A 9,221-nucleotide genomic window follows, 5' to 3' on the forward strand; every position below is an offset into this window, starting at 1 on the left:
CTGCAATGAAGATGTAGAGTTTTATATGCAAGGATTAAGTTAAATAAAGCAGTTTCTTCTAACTATGGCTACTTTTACAAACATAAATATGTTCTTCAACTTTTATGTCTTAATATAAAAACTTTACTAGTAGCAAGCTTTGTAGTATATATACTGAAAGGTTTTCTAGATTAAAATAACATCAATAAATAATGTACTACTTGTTCTAAAGATGATACTAATAATGTTACTTCAAATTGCCATTTGATGAACCCCTACAAATTATTGGTATTTGCCTCAAGACACTCTACAAATACTATCTCATGTAATTCCTTTACATTAAACCTATATGATAATTTTTTCACCAGGTTAGAGACAAGGAAATAAGTATCAGAGGCTATCCTCACACCCCCTAAAAACAAACAACTCCCAAGACATTCTTAGCATGCAAACCCATTATGTAAATAAACAAATAATTTTTAAAAACGTGTGTAAAACATTACAATATGGAAAATTCTGCTATTGTACTAGAGATAAAATATATAATCAGAGACAGTTCCTAGGTTCCCAACTTTACTTAGATGTTAAGAGAACTTGCCAACACTAGATACCTTTTTGGGTATCAGCAGCAGCCCACTTTATTATTATTATTATTTATTATTATTATTTTTAATCAAAGATATTTTATTCAAAGCATTTATTGAGTTCTTTGCTTTTTTTTAATATAAAAATATAATTGTGGTCTTCACAACTTTGCTCACCTATTTGCTTATATTTGGTCTGGGGTTGGAGGATATGTGACTCCTTCTCACGTATTCTGATCCTTTAATAAGTAGAAGGGTCACCGGTCCTGCAGTTATATGGGCACTAGATGTGAATTGCATCTCTAGCTAAGCTTTCTAGATCTGTCTCTTCATTGTGAACATATTCGCTCTAGCCTGGATGAAATCTAAGTTGATTTATATTTCTTGGATTCTTTTTTTTAAGGTGAAAGATATATGTCTGGGTGGCTGGCCATTGATGTGATCAGTCCAAATAAGATTCCATTTCAGCAGGACACACTGAGCAGGCATCTTCAGATCAGCATCAACAATCAGGCTTACTTCCAAGAATTATCGGTGGACCCTTGAGGCCTACCTTGGAAATAAAGTACTTCGTTCGAGTGATGGTGTCTTGGGCAAAGATTTCAGAGCACATTAGGAAAAAACTTCTGTTGGCATTTTAAGTAGTTTTATCGGTCAATTGAGTGTTTGACAGAAAACTATAGAGCATTTACCTACACCTGAGTCACGGTCATTTTTATTCTGGTTTGACTTTTTGTTACATCATTAAAGTAGGAACTTTTGTTCTTCTTGGCCACGTCATAGGCAGTCTGTTGTATTAAGTCTTTTCCCTTTCCCTGTGATGGGTTCCTGGATCACTTGGGCAGTAGTGAACTGCCAGTCACATTCCTGCTTTGTTTAGTTAGCTATATGCTTGTCTTAGGCTGTCATATAGAATTCACTTGGCACAATTGTGCACAGGGACTGTTGTACTGCTCACTGGTTTCATTATCATGGTGACTGTTGCTCTCATAAAACTCACATTTAAGAAAAGATAGAATCCTTTTAATTAAAAAAAAATGCTAAGTGGTGATTCTACACACTGTAAAGTTGGTTAATATGATTGAACTTTTCCCTTCAATGGCTTAGTCCCTTTCTCCCAAATTATGACATTGCTCTCCAGATTCTGATTGATCCAAAAAATATTTCAGTGAATTTCTCTCAATAACTATAGCTCCCAACTCACCTTTCCAATGAGTTAATTATATGTTTTCATAATAGTGTAGGTCTTGTAACTTGGGAAATTTATGGTTACTCTGATGACCATATTTTAATTTTATAGTTTTTTAAATATAAGTTTAACTAGTGGTTCTTTTAGTTATATAAATTTTCATTCTTGGATTGGCTTTCCATTCCATTTTTTTGAGCAATCTTTTGGAGGAGTAAGCTATGGATAATGATGATAATGAGTATAGTGTACACATTCATTTTTCATTTTTTCCATATTCAAAGGGCTTTTCCAGGAGCATTTGTGAGCACAGATAGGGGTCCCCATAGCCAGTAACTGTGTTGTGAGTATAGACATCATATAAAGAACCCACTTCCTCAAGGCATGGCTTTCTAATGAATAGTGTGATGTGAAGAAATGCAATACATTCCTAAATGTTCGCATATTAAAATATTTAACTGTATGGTTTACTATTGGAAATAATATTTTAAAAATATATAGAGAAGTAGAAAACATAGTTAAGAAGGTAACAAAATGGAACTTTTCATCTCTTTCATCCTTCCCACAAATGTCATCTTGTACTCTTCTCAAATTCCCTTCATATCTATGTTTAGTACAATTCAGTTCAGTTTGCCTTCAAAATGTCTTTTTAACCCTTCCCTTCTGATTTCCACCACCATTGATTTCATTAAGTTCTTTGTTAGGTTTTGCTGAGGATATTTGAATAGTATCTAAATCTTTCCAAAACACAACACTGAGTCCTCTATAATTTATTCTAAAGTACAAGTCTAGTCACGTTCTTGCTTAACATTCTTCAGTGACTATCATGTAAAGACAAAATGACTGTCATGTAAAGATAAAAACCATACTGCATCACTGCTATGGTCTGAATGTTTGTGTTGTCCTTTTTTGCCCCCTAATGTCATTATGGTATTAGGAAGTGAGGCCTTTGGGAAGTCATTAGGTCATAAAGGTGGAGTACTCATGAGTGGAATTAGTGCTCTTTAAGAGTCCTGACCAAGATCCCTCACCCTTCCTACCAGATAAGAACAGAGATAAAGGTGTTATGAACCCAAAACAGAACACTCACCCAACCATATTGACACCATGATCTTGGACTTTGGCCTCTAGAATTGTGAGAAATAAAGTTGTTTATAAGCCAACCTGTGCATGGCATTTGTTATAGCAGCCCGAAGGAAGTAAGATAATCACCAAGCAAAAGATTTATTACTGATCTATTGCCCATCAGCCATCATACCAATCATTTTTAGCCATTCTCAGTTCTCCAAATACCGTATTTTTCGGACCATAAGACGCACTTTTTTCCCCCCAGAAGTGTGGGGGAAAAGTCCCTGCGTCTTATGGTCCAAATATAGCCTACACATATACTGTAAAAAAAAAGTTTTTTTACTTGCCCTGCTCTGTGTGGTCTCTGTGTGCTTGCCCGGCTCTAAAATGGTTCTAAATGCTGCTGTTTACTTTACAGGGTTGATTACATGTGTTTATGACTGTGATGTTGGGTTTTAATGCACATAAAATATTTTAGGACACTCTTTGTTTCAGAATCTTTTTTTCTTCATTTCCCTTCTCTAAAAACTGGTGCGTCTTATGGTCCGGTGCGTCTTATGAATCACTTTGCATGGACTGCCCTTCATCTTTCCATAGTAACCATTATGTAGATTATAGGGTAACAATTAAATTAAATATGTGAACTCTAGCAGCAGTATACCAGGATTCAAAACCAACTTCAACCACTAACGACTTTAGGCAAAGTACTATGTCTATGACTATGTCTATGAATCTCTACCCCTGTCTCTATCTATATGAACAGTTTTTTTTTCTGTTATAATATGGAGCAGGTAACTGAATCTAACTCATAGCTTAAGCTTTAAGGATCAAATGAGGCAGTTCATGTAAAGATTTTCATACAATGCTTACCTCACTCATAAGTAATACTCATGAGGTTATATTCTGAGAGCTAAGGATACATTACCCAACAAAACAATGGGGGATTCCAGTCCACATATAGTGCATATATTCTAGTGAAGATATACAATAAATAAAATCAAGTATATTATATAGTATGTTGAAAATGTAAAAACTCCAAAGAAGAAAACTAAAACAGGGCATGCCAGGGGTAGCAATTAAGTTAGGATGGTCAGGGAAAACCTTATTGGAAAAATGAAATTTGACCCAAATCCTGAAGGAGGTGAGAAGGTGAACAATATAGACATTTATGGAAAGAATATTCCAGACAGAGGAAACAGCAGGGTAAAGACCCTGAGGTGGGAATGTGCCTGGTGAGGTTGGTGAACATGAGGGAGACCATTGTCTCTGAAACAAAGTTGGTGGACTATCAGAGGGAAAGGTGGTGGTAAAATAAATTATGTAGTAGTTTTGGGGGACATTTTATGCACTTTGGTTTTTATTCTGAGTGACATAAAAAAGTATACTATTTCTATTGGCAATTAGTGTGTAAGAATCTTTCTGAGGAATGCACTGTTGGTGAGGCTACAAACTAGGGTAGCCTCTATGGAAAACAGTATAGAGATTCCTCAAAAATCTAAAAATAGATATACCAGAGAGCCCAGCAATTCTACCCCTTGGTATTTATTCAAAGAAAAGAAAGATGCAGGAGGCAGTGGATCAATGATTCTCTCTCATCATTGATGTTTATGTCGTTTCTTCTCCCCTTCCTCTCTGAAATCAATAAAAACGTACTAAAAAAGAAAAGAAAAGAAAAGAAACAGACTCACAGACACAGAGAACAGACTGATGGTTGCCAGAGGGAAGAGGAGTTAGAAGGCTGAGTGAAAAAGGTAAAGGGATTAAGAAATACAAATTGGTAGTTACAAAATAATCATGGGGATGTAAAGTATAACACAGAGAATATAGTTAATAATATTCTAATAAGTATGTATGGTGCCAGAGGGGTACTTAAAATATGTGGGGGGTCACTTTATAAAGTATAAGATTGTCTAACCACTATGCTGTACAACTGAAACTAATACAAAATAATATTGAGTGTCAACTGTACTTGAAAATTTTCTATTGATTTCAGAGAGGAAGGAAGAGGGAGAGAGAAAGAGATGAAAACATCAATGATGAGAGAGAATCATTGATTGGATGCCTCCTGCACATCCCCTGCTGGAGATCAAGCCCACAACTGAGGCATGCGCCCTTGACTGGAATTGAACCTGGGACCCTTCAGTCCCAGGCCAACTCTCTACCCACTGAACCAAACCAGCTAGGGAGAAAATTAAATTTTTAAAAAAGCTCTCCTGTTGCTACAGGAAGAGAAGAAATAAAATGGTAATAATAGTTTGTGAATGTTTAATCACTTATGCTATGTACCTGAAACTAATATAATATTGTATGTCAACTATAAATTAAATTTTTTAATTTAAAAAATAAAATACATAATAATTAAAAATAAATGTTCTTTATAAATAATTGCAATAATGATTAATAATTAAATAAAAATAACAAGTTATTAGTTAATAATGAATCCACAAAATATTGGCTTTTCATCTAGGATAATTACATTCAAAAAATATAAATGTGCCCTAGCTGGTTTGGCTCAGTGGATAGAACATGGGCCTGAAGACCAAAAGGTCCCAGGTTTAATTCTGGTCAGGGGAATATGCCCAGGCTACAGGCTTGATCCCCAGTAGTAGGTGTGCAGGAGGCAGTTCAATGATTCTCTCTCATCATTGATTCTCTCTCATCATTGATGTTTCTATCACTCACTCTCCCTCTGAAATATATATATATATATATATATATATATATATATATATATATATATATATATATGTGTGTGTGTGTGTGTGTGTGTGTGTGTGTGTGTGTGTGTGTGTAATCTTCAAACCTTACTTCTATTATCTCTCAGAACAATTTTGAAAACAGTATTTTGGAAAGAATTTTGAAGCTTATGAAGAAGCATCTTTGTCCCCTATAATCTCTCAATAAAAGTTTTTTTTGAGTGATGAAAAAGGAAAAGACACTAATTCAAAAAGATATATGTACTTTTATGTTCATTGCAGCATTATTTATAACAGCCAATATATGGAAACAGACTAGGTGTCCATCAAAGATGAGTGCATACAGAAAATGTAAAACACACACACACACACACACACACACACACACACACACAGAAAAATATTTTGCAGCAACAAAAAAGAATGAAATCTTGTCATTAGCAACGACACAGACAGATCTGGAGGGCACTATGGTAAGTGAAATAAGCTCGGCAGGCAAAGACAAATACCTTATGGTTCCACTTACATGCGGAATCTAAAAAACTAAAACAAGCAAAGAAAATAAAACAAAAATAGACTCATAAAAAAAAACAGACCAAAAGAATGGCAACCAAAAGCGAGGAGGTGTGCGGAAGGGGGGAAAGAGGTAGGAGAATATAGTCTATAATATTTTTATTAGTGTACAGAGTGACAGATGATTACTAGAACTCGTGGGGTGATGACATTGTAAGGTATAAATATATGTTGACGCACTGTATTGTACACCTGAAACTAATACAACCAATATAAGATTGTATAGCAACTATAGTTAGAAAAAATAAAACTAAACAAATTTAAAACAGGATATGTTGAAACAGCGGAAGTACTTTTAGAAAGAGGGCCAACTAATCTCCAGGTGACTTAATGTATTTATTACGAGAAAAATAAACATACCATAAATATCGCTATAGCTCTCTAAAATGTAAAATTGTGTGATTTTATATTTTTATATGCATTTTATTGATTTTCCACAGAGAGGAAGGAAGAGGGATAGAGAGCTAGAAACGTCGATGAGAGAGAAACATCGACCAGCTGCCTCCTGCACACACCCAACCGGGGATGTGCCTGCAACCAATATACATGCCCTTGACCGGAATCGAACCTGGGACCTTTCAGTCCGCAGGCAGATGCTCTATCCACTGAGCCAAACCGGTTCCGGCAAATTGTGTGATTTTAGTATATTCATAAAGCTCTCCAACCATGTAACATCACTACCTATTCCAGAAGAAAACAGATATCCCTCAGCAATCATCACTATCATCCCCAACACCACGAGCCCTGGCAACCGCAAATCTCAGTTTGGGCTCAATGGGTTTGCTTATTTCGTACATTTCCCACACATGGAGTCCTGCAGTGTATAGCTTTGTGACTGGCTTCTTTCAGTTAGCACACTGTTTTCAAAATATCTGTGGCAGAAGGCGTCACTACTTCATTCTTTTACACGGCTGAATACTCCCCCATTGCACGGATATACCACTTTGATTATCCAATAATCAATGGATGATCATTCCTGTTGTTTTCTCTGGTGTGTGCGCGCGGGTGTGTGCGCGTGTGTGCGTGCGTGTGCGTGCGTGTGCGTGCGTGTGCGTGTGCGTGTGTGTGTTAATCCTCACCACTGATTTTTAGACAGAGTGGGGAGGGGAATGGGGAAAGACAGAAAGAGAGAAACAGAGGCACATCGATTGGTTGCCTGTTGCTGGGAATCGGGGATCCAGCCTGCATTGGAGGTACTTGCCTTTGACCCTCCATTCCTCGGGCTGACGCTCTAACTTCTGAGCCAAAACAACTAGGGCTCTGTTTGGCTCTTATTAATAAAGTTGACATGCATATGTGTGCACGATTGCTTACATGGACTTTTTTGAGTTGTCTTGGATATACAGTCTATGTACTAGGGAGTGAAATTGCTGATTCACGTGGTCACTACGTTTTTTCAGACATTTAAGCATTTTTAATAATTTACTAATTCTACCTGGTTCATTATTTCTCTCAAGTTTGAGGTCTCTCGTGTTTCATAAACTCTAAAGGGTCAAAACGCACATTTTAGAACGACAACGGGCCCGTCAAATCGGAGGAACACTTATTAAAATGTCCGTAATGCGAGTGTCAGGAGCTCAGGGTTTGGGGGGTGCAGGTGAGAAATCTGAGTTGTTGTTCTTTAAATATTCTTATTGGCTTTAGAGAGGAAGGGGGAGGGGGAGAGAGATAGCAACAGCCATGATGAGAGAGAAGCACTGATTGGCTGCCTCCTGCACGCCCCCTACTGGGGCCCGAGCTCCTGCACGCCCCCTACTGGGGCCAGAGCTCGGAACCGGGCAGGTGCCTGGACCAGAATCGAACCCGGTACCCTTCGGTACTGAGGCCCACGCTCTGCCCACTGAGCCAACCTGCTGGGTCAGAAACCGGAGTTTTGCACCAGCTCTGGGAATCTCCTGCGTCGGAGGGTAGGAATCCGGCCTGAGCCACAGGAAGCTGGCAAGCATCCCACCCGGACCTGCTGCTCCCTGGGGACCCAGCCCGCCAGGGGCAGCCTCAGAGACCCCACGGGCCGCGCCCCAGCCACTGAGAGCGCCGTCTGCCTGCAGGGGGCGCCGCTCTGCCTGCAGGGGGCGCCGCTCTGCCTGCAGGGGGCGCCGCTCTGACTGCAGGGGGCGCCGGTCTGCCTGCAGGGGGCGCCCGGGCTGCCTGCAGGTGGCACGCAGTCGGTGGTGGCGAAGCCCAGCTGGACAGACCCTAGCACCTAGGAAGGCAGCACCAGAACCTGCAGGGAGCACAGAGGCGGGCGTGGGCAGCAGTGAGTCCCTAGGGTCGGGGCGGGGTGAGGGTGGGAGCCGGGGTGGGGACGGGGTGGGGGCGACTCCATGGTGTGCAGAGCCCGCTGGTCTGTTGCGGGGAGCGCCGTCCTGGCCGCGGGGCAGGAAGAGGCGCAGGGCGCGCTCCTTAGGAGCGTGGGAAAGTCAGTGGTGCGCTCTGTGGTGCTGCAGCGCAGACGCGGTGATGGCAGGAGCGGCGGCTCTGGTCCTGTCCCCTCCCTCCTCCAACAGCCTGGAATGGAGGGGGCGGCGAGCCAATGGGCTCGGGCGCCTTTCAAAGTAGGGGCCTGTGGAGAGGGTGGCGCCCCACCCCAACCGGGAGCAGCACCTGAAGGAGGTGCGGAAGGTGCTGCTCCAGTTACCATCTTCTTAAGGGCAGGACAGGGGATTGCCGTCCCGTCAGGGGCGGGGGATGAGGAAAGGACCCTAACCGGGAGCTGGAGGTGTAGGAGGGCATCGGGGACCCTGGGTTTGGTCCGCTCACAGCGACGACGGGGTGCGGGACGCAGCGGCGGCCCACGCCCACCTCCATTCCCTCCTCCATTCCCTCCTCCATTCCCACCTCCATTCCTTCCTCCATTCCCACCTCCATTCCCACCTCCATTCCCACCTCCATTCCCTCCTCCATTCCCTCCTCCATTCCCTCCTCCATTCCCACCTCCATTCTCTCCTCCATTCCCTCCTCCATTCCCTCCTCCATTCCCACCTCCATTCTCTCCTCCATTCCCTCCTCCATTCCCTCCTCCATTCCACCTCCATTCCCTCCTCCATTCCCTCCTCCATTCCACCTCCATTCCCTCCTCCATTCCCACCTCCATTCCCTCCTCCATTCCCACCTCCATTCTCTCCTCCATTCCCA

Source organism: Pipistrellus hanaki (genome assembly GCF_964339955.1).
Source record: "Pipistrellus hanaki genome assembly, chromosome: X".
Taxonomy (NCBI): Eukaryota; Metazoa; Chordata; class Mammalia; order Chiroptera; family Vespertilionidae; genus Pipistrellus; species Pipistrellus hanaki.